The following is a 13,833-nucleotide window of genomic DNA, read 5'->3' as shown; positions in this document are numbered from 1 at the left end:
GGTAATATACAGAGTCTATTAAGGATCTTTTAAAAAGTTTGTTGGCTTTTCTAAGGTTTTATTCAATGTTCCATCATACTGTAATATATAGAAGAATCCAGCAAGGGTAGGTATATTGATATGGAGAAAATGCATTTGAAAATGCCAAGTGGCTCAAAGCATTTATTGTTAGTATTTTTTGCCTTGTTGTACGTCATGTAAGCACTTTTTAAAAAACAGGCTAATTTAAGCTTGCTAACACCATCAAATAGGCATCTGCTAAGTTTACATTAGCTAGCATTAATAATTAATAACCAACTCCGTGTTTGATATTAGAGATCTTACAACAAATGTTATCCACAATTCAATTTTTATCCGCATCTTACTATCTGTTAACATTATGTTACCTGCTCACAAGAATGTAGAAGTTAATGTTAAAGCTGTAAAACTGTTAACTGCTAACATTAGTGTGAAATAGTGCCATTTGACAGGACAACCTGTCTTTATTTCAAGTTCAGTCAGCCTTGTTTTTACCGCACAACAGGAAAATATCTCCCCCAGAGTGCCATGGATTAGTAGGTTAAGTTTTTTTTCATCATTACAGTACATACATTACATTAGTCATGACAGGCTATAGTTAAGTTAACATTTTGGAGTCTTATTGGTCTTATAAGTCTTATAAGTTAATCAAAGCCTTCTAAAGAAGTTAAATTTTTATCTTAAGTTAATTGTAATTCATTGTCTGATCACTGTGTAATAAGTTAGAAATATGTGTAATTGTGACTAAAATTCAGTGTCCTTGGTGACAAATACTGCAACCTCCTGCACGGTGTAATGCACTGCAGTAAGTGTTAACATTGAAGAGCATATTTTGGTTATTCATTTAGTTATTGTTGCTGTTATATTAATGTGACTTGGACACGGCTGCAGACTGAGCAACAGTTTTCCCTTTACAATCTCTACGTCACAATGTCATATGCACTCTGACACCACGGATACTAACACAATATATTATATCCCCCTTTTTAAGATTTTACAACACTGTAAATTACTGAAATAATGCCTTGTCATAAGACCTTGTCATTTGCCTCTCTCACAGTTAAAAAGCAATGAAATAAACTAAAAAAAAACATCCTTACCTACCTCCTTGTAATGTACTCTACATTGTATCTTACAATACTAACAGCAGTGTATTTTCTCTTGCAAACATTGACTAATAAACAGTTTTCACACCTTGGAACATTTAACGTGTGACATTGCCTCAAACTGTGTGAGTTTGTACGTATGTCTAGTCTTTGTATCTAGCTGGAAGCTTGACTTGTCTCCCAGACCGTGTGTGACACAATTGTGACTGTGCTTGTCCTTCATAAGTATCAGTGGCTTGAGTGACCTCTGTGTCCTTGCATTCTGTGTCACTATTAGTGTCTTTTGTATAAATGTCTGTATATGTGGAAATGTCCTGTGCATCAGTAGGTGGAAATTCCCTCTTGCTTGGCTTCAGTAGATGCTTTCTGTTCCTCCTGTGAACTCCTCCATCCAGTGAGTGAACTATGAAGGATCTTGGTTGCTGATGTTGACTTGTTTCACTACCACAGCCAGTCAGCTGGCAACTGTCTCGTTTGTGTATCATAGTAGCTCTTTTGCCTGTACTTTTGCTTGTCATGTACTTGTTCTTTGCCCTCAGGAGTCAGTAGTGTTATGGATGTTGACAGTTTGGACTTCAGACGACGTCCCGTTAACAGCTGCACAGGACAGAACCCTACACCCTCAATTGGTGTGTTGTGGTATTCAAGCAGAGCAATGTAAAGGTCACCGTTGCTGCTTTGTGCCTTTTTGAGCATGTTCTTGACAGTTTGTACAGTTCTTTCTGCATGTTCATTAGACTGAGCATGCCCTGGGCTGGAAGTAACATGTTGAAATTCCCAGTTTTCTGAAAAAAACTCTAAACTCACCACTGGCATATTGTGGACCATTGTCACTAATGACAATATCTGGAATGCCATGTCTTACGAATGTCAACTTCATTACAGTGATGACACTCGACTGGTCGTCTGATCTCTGGATATTTTGAATAGCAGTCCACACACAGCAGATATTCTGCACCATTGTAGTGAAAGAGATCTACACCAATCTTCTCCCATGGTCTTCTTGGTAGTGTGTGGGGATGTAGAGGCTATCTTGGATTTCTGTTTTTGTTTTCAATACAGACAGCCCACTGAGACACAATCTATCTGAGTTGACATGCCTAGCCAATAGAGAATGTCCCTTGCTCTTTCTTTACATTTAACTATTCTCAGGTGTGATTCCTGTCTCATTTACTTTGGTACAATGAGTTGCGCTGTTTTGAACATTAGTCCTGATGCGTAGCTGATTTCCTCTTTAAATGTCCAATATTTCTGCATTTCGTTTGGAACATCTTTCCTTTCTGTTGGCCATCCATTCATTGTAATGTCTCTTAGCATTTGCATTTCAGGATCATCTGCTGTTGCTTTCCTGAACATGTTCAACTTCTCAGAGATTGGTAGTTGAGGTGTAACCCAGTTGACTTCCAGCTCTTCTCCTGGCAAATCTTCTTTTCGTTCATTGAGGTGAGCACAGCTCAAAGCATCAGCAATGTACTTCTGTAGTCTGAGAAGCATCCTTGGCAGCCTCATGGGAGCTTGGTGGAGTGGCTTTTTGAAGATGCTCCACCAGTGTAATGGTGGAACTTCTCACACCCGTAAACCAAGTAATTCCTTTTCAATTTCAGCATATTTGCGTTGACAGTCAGTAACTGCTTGTGATCCATAAGCCAAAGGCCTTCCATCCTGCAGTATGACAGCTCCTTTGCCTTCCTAACTGGCATCCACAGACAATGTCACAGGTTTATGACATTGTTAAACTTGAGTGTTTGTGTGTTGGTAACCAACTGCTTCATTTTGTCATAACTTTTCTTTTGCTCATCTTCCCAATGCTATGCTGTGTTGCTCTCTAATAGCTTTGGAGCGCTGAAGATGGGAATAATTTTGGCAAGATACTGTATCATGCTCATGAACCTCAATAGTTCCTGTTTGTCTTGTGGTGGTGGTAGGTATACCATGGCTCTCACCTTTTCATAATCTGGGTTTAGCCCATCAGCACTGACTACATGACCTATGTTATCTGTAGTTCTAACCTTGCATTTGCTTTTATTCAGTTTTAAGTTGTACTCTCTGGCTCTCTCCAGGGGCTTACTCAGTCATTGATCATGTTCCTCAATGGTGTCACCCCATACCAGCAAATCGTCAATGATGTTGACTACCCTGCCCAGGCCTTCAATCATTGCTACGGATCTCTGGAATACCTCGGATGCAGAAGAAATCCCAAAGGGTAAAAGCAGGAATCAATATCTCCCAACAGGTGTGCTGAAAGTGCATAGTTTGGAACTTTCCTCATCTGGTTTGATTTGCCAGAACCCTTGACTGGCATCTAGTACTGAAAAGTACTTTGCATTAGGTATGCGGGAAATAACCTTTTCAACACTGAGCAATGGGTAGTGCTCCTGTTTAATTGCTTGGTTGAGATCGAGTGGATCCATGCATATCCTAGTCTTTTTTGGTGTGACCACCGTCACCATATTATTCAGTCGGTTCTGTTTGCCTTGTCATCACTCCCATCTGTTCCATTTGGCGTAGCTCCTCCACTACTTGGTCCCTGAGAGCTACTGGAATCTTTCTTGGAGCAGTAGTTGGATCAGTCTGGATATGGTGCTTCCTTGCTAAGCATCCTAATCCAGAGAAAAAGTCATCAAAATCTTTAAGAATGTCATTGTCTTTTTCAACACCATATGTTCGCTTCACCAGGCCTAGCTTTGTGCATGCTGTTTTGCCCAGTATTGCTGGAACAATTAACCTTGTGTTTTTGTCCTTTGTACACAGCTGAGTGCTCTTTTGCCCAGTGACATATGACCGAAATATGCAACAAGCTTGAAGGTGGATTTTCGCAGTTTTCCTCTGATGTCCAGTGAGTTGAATGTTTCTGCTGATATCACATTACAAGCTGCACCAGTGTGAAGCTTAAATGTCACATTCCTCCTGTTTATTATCAGATCTTTCATCTTCATCCTCTGTCTCTGCATTGCAATAGTTTTGATGCATACCTGTTCCACTCCAACTGCCAATGAACATATCACTGTTGTACTCACTCTGTTCCAAAGCATACATTTTCCTCGCATGGCCCTGTGATTTACACATCTTTGCAAAATTTATTTTCTGGCATAACTGACATGTCTGATCAAATGGTGGACTTTTTCTGTATCCATGTTTATAACCACATATGTTGCAGTTAGTTTCCATATGATCATCCTGTGGTACTGGCTTTGTCCTACTCTTTTCGTCTCTGTGTCTTGGCAGTTTTCAGTTTTTATTTTGTGCACTTCATTCTTCATTGAGCACTTTACCTGACTTGACATGATCTCACTGGCATGGCAGACATCAATTGCCTTTTCAAAGGTAAGATCTGCCTCTCTCCATAGCCTGCCTCTCACTTGATCATCTCTCATGCCATATACAATCCTGTCATGTATCAAAGAGTCATGCAGTTGTCCAAACTCACAGTCTTTAGCCTTGTTTTTCAAATCTATATTTATGGTCTCTGCTGGTCCTTGAGCCTTTGTAAAAAAAACATGTATCAGATGTACTGTAGGTTTTTCCTAGGTTTGCGGTAGTCCTGAAACTTTTTCTTTAACACTTCAATTTTATCTTTATCTTTATCTTGGAAGACAAATGTGTTGCAAACCTTGATTGCCTTCTCCCGTAGCACACCACACTCTCTCTGACTTTTCAGCTATACCGCTAGTGGTGCAAAACAGCTCAAACTTCTGGATCCATAATTCCCAGTTTTCAGCAAGATTACCTTGTAGGCTTAAATTTGACGGTGGCTTGTCTTCTCTTTTTCTCCGTGATTTATTCTGACACCATGTTATACTGATGTGACTTAGACACGCTGTAGTCTGAACAACCATATTTTTAACAGTTTTCCATGTACCATCTCTACGTTAAGATGTCATATGCACTCTGATGCTACGGATACTCACACAATATATTATTAGTGGCTAGCTAAGAGAGAGGTTTACTCACCACTATACTTGTAGTTGGTTTGTTTCTGGTGTTGTGTTGAATTGCTCTGGCACATTCTGGCAACTTCATGGCCACTAATTTCACAGCGGTAACCTGAGTGTGGTGATTCATGCATTATGTAACTCATAAACTTAATGTACATGACATCTTAAGCTTAAGTACAGTTGATCAGTGTGCAATACTAAGCATTTTCAACACAGTTTGTACTGTGTTCAGGTGCTGAGATATAAATACAATAGGACTGAATGCACCTCCGTGAACATTAATGTATTACATAATTCATAAACTATACATGTCATCTTAATGAGCTTAAGTAGAGTTGATCAGTGTACAATTGTGAGTATTTTGAAATTTCAATGTTGTTATAACAAATTTCATGTTTAAGCTTTTTATAATCAAGTGCTTTCCCTCAAATGTCTGTCAGGAGCTGAAGGGAAACATTTGTTTGTCTGGAGGTTGATGGTTCTCAGTAATGAACTGAAATTTTACAGATTAAGTTATGTAAAACTAGGATGAGGTTCATGATATCAGTACACTGAGATGGCTGGTAGAGGTACAACCCACATAGCTCATTCTTTTTCATTTGCCCCACCTTTTGTCTTGTTGCTGCTAGCCATTTGGGGTTGGTTTCACAAAGATAGACTTTGACTATGGCTTAGAGCAAACTAATAGTCACACTTCAGACAACTTGATTGATCAAACATAGGTTACTAAACCAACAAGCCAGAGATATGAATGGTTGGTAAGACAGAGTGATCTCACGCTGCACACACGGGGCAGTTTTCCACACAACAGTTGTTTATCTTGATTATCTTGATGATCTTGATAATTGCAAAGTACTTTGTAACAACTGGACAGAGACCTTGTTGAAGAGGTGGTCTTGGTCTGGTTACAAACAAACTCTTGTACAGTTCGTTTGTGGTATGATCACGATCCAACCTAGATAGATAAGAATACGATTACTAATAATAAAAAACAGTTGAAAGAAGCCGCTGCTATGCATTTTTCAGCACTACGGAGGTGTGGAAAGCAGTGAGGAGAGAGAGAGACGCTGTTTATTTCAATAATAACAGTAGTCCACCTTATTGCTGATAGAAAATATGTTCAAAGACCATTTTACTTGCTTAATCCAGACTCTTGTGTGGAATAAGTACAACTTTGTATTCCTGAGTGCTACTGTTCATATATTTTGTTTTTTTTTCTGTTTTACAAAGACGAGAAGGAAAATCAAGTCCTTTATGAATGTTGTAGTAGCCCATCTGCCATTTCTGAAAAACAAACTCTTCTTTCTCCACCCGCCAACTCCATGAGATTTCTGACCAATGAACAGAGTGACAATTTCCACATGGCTATGTTGATACATGGTTTCCTTGAAATATTGCTGTATGAAACCAAACTGAACCAAAGGGAAAATGCTACAAAGTAGCAACTCATCCACTGATACAGACCAAAGCAAACTGGTGTGAAAACGCCCTCAGATTGCTCGGATTGCAAATCACTCTATCTGCGGCTGAGTTGGGTTGTGAACTCTCTACCATCATTACCAAATGGATGTGTTAAACTATTCGCTTGTTTCAGCTCGACCTACATTTCATTTTCAATCAATCAAAGTGACGTTGTGTGACTCCTGTCCGTCATGCAGTGCATTCAGTGCAGTGACCCAGGCCCACACGAGAACTCATGAGGCAGACAGCCGCACTAGTGCTGCAATTTTTCACAATCAAGTCACAAAAGAATCAATTTTCACAATCGAATGTCAGTTGTCTTTGATTACGTAATTGAATTTAGAATATTCGCTGACAGCCCTCGTTTGTGTTAGCAATAAAGTAACACTACTCTGAGAGCTAGCTATCAGTAAACAGGGAGGCTTCTATCAATGAGATACAAACAGTATTTCTGGAGTAGATGAATGCATAATTTCCTGTGAATCTCAGTGTGTGCAGAATTTGAGCATGAAAGGCAGACTCTGACAGTGACAATAAAAACTACTATAAAGATAGATAATTACTCAATGTAAATACATTCACTGGCTATTGCAGATAAATGGCCATTGGAGATAATAGCCAATAGCCACTAAAACAAGGGTTTGAAATAATGATAATTTTAATTTCTATTTTTTTTCCTTTCCAGTTATATATAGTTGTGAAATTTACTGAGGCCAAGACTGACAATTATTATATCAGACTTGTGGTTTGAATATGGTGTGACTTGGTGGCCAAACTGCAGTGACGAATGCATCAACAGAGCTGTCCAAAAAGGGGAGGAGCCAGGACCAGACTGGAAACAGTACAATGTTCAAGTCCTCTCAAGATCTGGTAAGGATCAATTTAGAGACCTAATTTAACTAAATTATGCACGGAAATTTACTGATTCCATAACTAATGGAACTATCCAGTATTAAATGATTAATGATTTGCTTACTGAGTATGTATAAATGTCTGTTTCTAGGTCAATTAACATTAATTATCATTAATTTAACATTACCATTTACCCATTATCAAAGGACTCAATCCCTATCAAGGCCAACCTGATCAGGACAGCCCTAGTAATAACTTACTAGAATAGTCAAACAACACCACTGCCACCAAAATGGACCCACTAGTGTACTTTATAGTTAACAGTAAATGATTTTGGACACAGTTTGGAGAGGTAGACTAATAATTTATCTTTTCTCAATTCTAGTGATTACCTAAAGGCAAGAGAAAAGCTGAGGGCCATACTGACCCATAATACCTCAGAGTTACAAACAGATAACAGAAGTAATTAGGAAAAGAAAAATTAAGCCAAATTTTGGTATTTGCAGACATGTAAAACATATACAATATTTGAAAATACAAGACCATTTACTGTAGGCAGATACTTAATCAGAGGTCTCACATAGCAGGTATTGAAAGACTAATCATTTTGTCTTTTGCTGTTGCAGCAATATGCACCAAATATCAAATGGTAAAGTAAGCAATGGTCTTGCATTAAGCATTAAAAATATTTTGGACTGCAGTACTTTAGAAGTCACATAGGGATTCGTAGTGCAGACTCATAGTGTCAACTAATTGAATATTTGGCGTGTCTGGTTGACTTTTACCATTTTCAAAATTTTAAAGCTGCTTGCAGGTGCAATTTTCTATTGTCTCAACTAGTTTTTGTGTTGCACATGCCACATTATTAACTAGGCCTTGAGGTGTTTTGCTTTGTTTGTTAGACACATCTTTGGTGATACAGACTCTGGCAGTGAGCCAGAGGAAGGGAGCCAGAGGAGAAGCACCAATCTCTCCCCGACTCCAGCTATACCTCCACCTAGCCCTAACATACCATTGAATGAAAGTTGCCAGACCTTTACCAGACCTCTGACAGACCCACGGCACACTGAATCTCTTTATTTCACTGGTATATCCCTGTACTGTTGTAGTATCATTCTGCAAACATCTGGTTATGAAAGTATCAACCCATCAACATGAATATGTTCAGTATTGTTGACTTACTTCTGCTCAGCTCCAGCACCACCTGTTCTCCCACCTACTTTCAGTCCCAGGCCAAAAAATGTTTCTGTACTACTTCTATTTATCTGCCTAGTCTCTTTTTAGCTTCAAATATAGATATGTTGCACATTTTCTTCTTTTAAGATAACCATGGCTGTTTTAAAACAAATAACTGTTTGATGTGATTAGTTGCAGTCAAGATTTTAATGGACTATGTACTTGTAGAATTTAGGTTTTCTTAAAAAAATCTAGAATGCATTTACAATTTTGAAGGTGTCAAATATGATAGCTCGAAACAGATGAGTGACGTATCAATGTGTAACCTCATTTCGTCTCATTTTTGTTTTTATCTTAAAATCACTGAACTTGTTTAGTTTCTGCCATCAGACAGGAAATTGCCTACACAGTACATGCATGCAGGAGTGTGCTCTTTGTAAAACTCAAGGCATAGTTTTCATTTTCTGGATGTGATCCTCACTTGAGGTTGACGGAGAGTTGTCTGAGGACATGAGATTGCTGGAGCTTGACGAGTCCCAGAGGAGTGAGCACACCGTCTTCGTCATGCCCCCTAAACCACCAGCTGAAAACGGATCTGAACCCTCTCTCAGATACACACATCTTTTACTGCCTGTAAGGACTGGGTGTTGCACTAACCCAAACCTGTGTCAAAAATGAACTCTCTTCATCTTCTGTAAAACTGATTTAAATGTCTGCTTTATCTGACAGGAAATCAAGCTAGCATACAAGTTGGCTAAGTGTTTCTATTCCAACCCTCCGCTGTGGGCCCGTTGCCTGTTCAGTCACTGCTACAGCCGTCGTTCATCTGCCTGCCAGCAGCTGTATGACTGGCCAAGTCTAAAAGCTGAGCCATGCAACAGGTGTACAACATCCTCTTAAAGATGAGGACCACTGAGGTGGAGGTGCTGGATGAGGCATGGGCACATTATTTATCACTAATAGATATAAGGTTTATCATCATTTTCATGTACAGATTTTATGTTACTTTTTATGAACTGTTAATGTTCAAATCCAAGACTAATTAATGTTCAATGTTTTGTCTTCTCTCTGGCTTTCAGGTGTGTTATAGAATGCTGATGCAGCTCTGTGGTGCAAGTCCTGGTTGAAATGAAGAAAGCTGGAGCTCATCCGAATGCCATCACATATGGATACTACAACAAAGCCATATGCCACCTAACACTTGCTTATAATGAGATACCTAAAGCTCAAGACCACTTGCACTAGCATTTTCTTAAACATTTCACTGTAAGTATAAAATTTTAAACCACAATAACAATTTGAAGGATGACACGGTTCAATTTGTTTGCTCTGCAGGCAGTCTTAGAGAGCCTGTGGCTGAGCCAAAACTGCAGCAGCCCCTTTATGTGAACCAAGCTTTGTAATGTGCTGAAGGGAGTGGCCCAGTTCAAGAATGCTCTAGACCGTACATCTTGCAAGAAGGAACCTGCAGTTTCAATCATAGGTGGGAATGATAGCAGAAAATTAAGTACAGATGTGTGTTATCACATGCTATCATGTGCTATCATTCTGTTCCCTTGTTTCTAGGGGTACAAAAAACGGTACACAAAATTCACAGTTCGGTGTGTACCTCGGTTTTGAGGTCACAGTTCAGTATGATTTCAGTACAAAAAAAACAAAGGTAGAAAATAATATTTTGGTCCTTTATTTTGAAAAATGTAAACATCCAACAATGGCTCACTGGCCAAAACTCTTACTGAAACAGTTTAGTTGTGCTGCAGTGGAAAAAGAAAAACAACCTTTATTTTTCTTGCAAGGAGTCAGGACACCTGCTGGCAGCTGTTGGCATGCTGATTTATGGTCTAACTATATATAAAGTAGTTCAAAGTAGCTCCACCTCCAGCAGCTACAACAGTAACATGCTGCTTACACACTGATGCTTCAGTATTAATAATCTAATGATGTCATATATAATAATTTATCAGTCAGAGGGACCAAACCAGTACTTTTATTGCAATACTTTAACTACATTTTTTTCTCAGAACTGGTTCTTACGACATGCTGTCTGACCACTTCAGAAATCAAATGTTTTTATTGTTGTTCTGAACGGCTTCACTCAAAGGTGGAGTGAATAGCCGACCATCACAGAGAGGGGAGGGGGATGGGGAGATGCGGTATCATTTCACTACAGTAATAACGGTGCATATTTTAATAATAGTGAGTGGATTATTTCAACTATTTTGACAGTAATTGTTTGGGTCATGGACCGTCACACCCCTCCTTGTTTCTCACTCACTGTAGTTCTTTCTTTCGGTCCTTAGCTGGATCAATGGGTGGGTCATCAGTCACTAACACTGACCGTTTGAGTCATGAAGACAGTCACGCAGACAGCTCAAGTGAAGTCAGTGGTGAGGAACATAACCTATTTGGCCACAGCCACAACATGGGAGACTCAAAAGACAATTGTAGTATAGGTACTGACTGCTGAAATGAGTCAGTACAAGGTAAGTGGCTAGTTCCTGTGGTTATTTTCATTGTCAGACACTTATAATAACAATCTGAGCCTGTCAGTGGCAAAAACAGGCACTTATAGTGGACGTACATTGATGGGTGCAATTGCCCCCAAGGATTACACTACAGTCCATTTTGCAGCTGCCAGCTGAAGCGCTCTCATTCAATACTGGACCAGTTTCAAAAAGTTTTGTCCCCATTAGTCACTTAGACCAAAGATGATGGGAAAATAGGGTCCAGGTTGAAAAATACAAGAGTTTCCCTTTAACAGACTTGATCTCTGACGTTATAATGGTCTTGTAATAGTCTTATCATAGATTTCTAACAGAGTTAATATATCTTGTCTCTGTCCTCCTCCTTTCTGTCCAGGCCCAAAATGACCCTGAAGCATCCCCAGGCTGAGCTGAAGACCGAGCAGGCAGAGGTGAAAAAGATGGACAGTGGCTACAAGAAGGATCAGGACTTCCGGCAGGCTGTTAAAAGCAACGAGGAGAAACTACAGGCTGAGCTAGCCAAACATGGTTATCAAGGTACCATGTGTGTTATTTGTGAGACCAGTTAGTGCAAGCAAAAAGACTCATTTGTACTCATGCGAGCTGCCATTCCTTATATCATACATTTTGCATTTCTGTTTGGGTGTGGGTGTTTGTGTGTATGCAGATGGGAAGGAGGAGAGTCTGCTGGACCAAAGAAGACAGTCAACCATGCAGAAACTGCAAGAGGTAGGTTGACTATAAAATTCACTCACACATTTCATTTAAAGGTCTGAAATATGACTACAAAATACATATTCCTGTATTCAATTCTATGACTGTTAATTGTTTGTTTGTTTTTCCCCAAAATCTTCCTCCCTCTCTGCAGGAACAATCATACCTGGAGTACTAGAAACTGATGCAGGAGATCCAGCACTTGTCACGGCTGAGGAGGCCCAGAGAGTAATGGAGACCATGACAAAATACCTGAAGTATGCACCGGAGAGGATGGGTGGTGGTGGCCATAAGAAATGAAGACTTTAAAGACCCATGACACTTTTTTAAGGGTGTATTTGTCTCTTTTTATTGTTGGTGTTAAACAGTTTAAAATTTTGTTTTAACAACATTCAGGAATTAACAGGGGAAAAAAGTTGGGATTTAGCTGTTGTAGTATGTTTTCCCACACCCCATTTTTTCATTAAATGGGGCCTTTAATAATTGCCTGGAGTAGAACTTCATTTTGTTTGTTTTGTGTTTTACTGAGCAGTTCCTCCCTCTCTAAAACAGTGGTTTGTGTATTGGTTCCCATACAATGTGGCTCACACTCCTACACTACAGATAGAACAGTTTGGATGTCTGACTATGTCTGTGAAAGAACGTCTTTCCATCTATGAAAGACAAATTGTAACAGCTGCTTTCCCTCATATTTATTCAGGAAGGTGCCATAATCTCTCTCCAGGAAGTCTCATTTGATCACATTCAGGCTTTACCACTGAGTTATTTAGAGGTGTTTATTGTTGTGTATATGGTATAGGGATAGTAGTATTGCAAGTTATGCACAGCATACATATAATCAAAACTTGAACAATGCATTGAAAACACTGAATATATAAATCACTGACTCAGTCAGTATTGCTATACTGTATGTTGATCCAATTGCAAAACAGATTATAATTGAATTGAATGCAATCTACAGTTTATTCAATGTTGAAAAGTAAGACGTTGAAACAAAGTTGTATATAGTTTATAGTATAGTGTTGAGTAGTACCACAGTAGGCTAATTATCTAAGTAATTAATTATATGTGATCTACTTAGATAAGTAATTATGTAATGACGACTATCTTATTATCTAAGCATTTTAAGTAATTATTATGTAAAGTTATTTCAAGTGCTTATAAACAGATTGCCTTATCCTCTGTCCTACATTTTGAAGGTGCCCATGCAACAAAGCAGAGTTTTATAGGACAGAGGATAAAGGTTGTACTGGCATCTGCAGGAGGTATAACAGACGTCGGAACGATAAATAAACAACAGCAGGCTGATATTTATACAAGTCATGGAGAGAGCAGCTAGATGTCGCTGAAACATGTAGCAGTGACGTCACCATCTCTACAATGTACTAAATTATAGAAATCAAACCACATTAAATTATGAAAGGAGAGGAGTTTTAGTAACAGTTTTGACTGGCCTACAAGCATATTGATTGAAGCAACCCGTCAAGTCTACAACTTTTACTTCTGTTGTAAATAAATCTCTGTATGTACATTCGATTTTGAATTTTTGTTAAACTATTTTGAACACTAGTTGTGGACATCATTTATTGGCACTGGTGATGCAAAGTGCAAATGATCCTGCACTTAGTCTCATATACTCATATAACCAATCCTCGGTTCCCTCTCATGTGGCAGTGTGAATGTGTCGAGTGTGAGGAGCTGCTGTTAAGTTTCACACAAACAAGTATACCACTGCTCACACATGCATGCAAAGTGAGAACTTGCGACTTCCCAGACCACTTAGATTATTCCTGTAAAGGAAGTGTTGACAGAGAGCTACATGTGTGGGATTGGCAGTGAGTTCATTAACAGCCCCATTTTCAGCCTCCCAAAGGGAAATAACACCTGTTGGGGGAAGAGGGACTGTGTGAATCCTACCTAACGCATACAAAATCTCACCGATAATGAATGCGCATCCAAGCACCACACAGTCCAAATAATTGCAAGTGTGAGTGCTGTTTGAGTCAACTAATTCCCTGCATGTATTGCTTCCCTCTTTATGTTCAAAGTAAATTACAGAGCCAAATGATTTATAAAGCCCTTTGCACT

At 39.1% G+C, this 13,833-nt stretch overlaps 1 long non-coding RNA gene across 14 annotated transcripts in view; it reads right to left on the bottom strand.

The window, feature by feature from the left end:
• The window catches only part of LOC122974879, a 218,118-nt gene that overhangs the window by 187,593 nt on the left and 16,692 nt on the right, over window positions 1–13,833 (bottom strand). The window contains exon 4 of one of the 14 annotated variants that reach the window (XR_006400482.1): window positions 5,145–5,168. The exons of 12 other annotated variants lie outside the window; for them this stretch is intronic. This is a non-coding gene — a long non-coding RNA (uncharacterized LOC122974879). Of the gene's footprint in view, window positions 1–5,144; window positions 5,169–5,896; window positions 6,015–13,833 lie in introns of those variants that run through there. One more of the 14 variants, XR_006400480.1, reaches the window with a different exon arrangement.

The sequence above is a fragment of the Thunnus albacares genome, chromosome 23 (assembly GCF_914725855.1).
Source record: "Thunnus albacares chromosome 23, fThuAlb1.1, whole genome shotgun sequence".
Lineage (NCBI taxonomy): Eukaryota > Metazoa > Chordata > Actinopteri > Scombriformes > Scombridae > Thunnus > Thunnus albacares.
The sequence above is the reverse complement of the archived record's forward strand: the minus strand, read 5'-3'. Positions and strand labels throughout refer to the sequence as shown.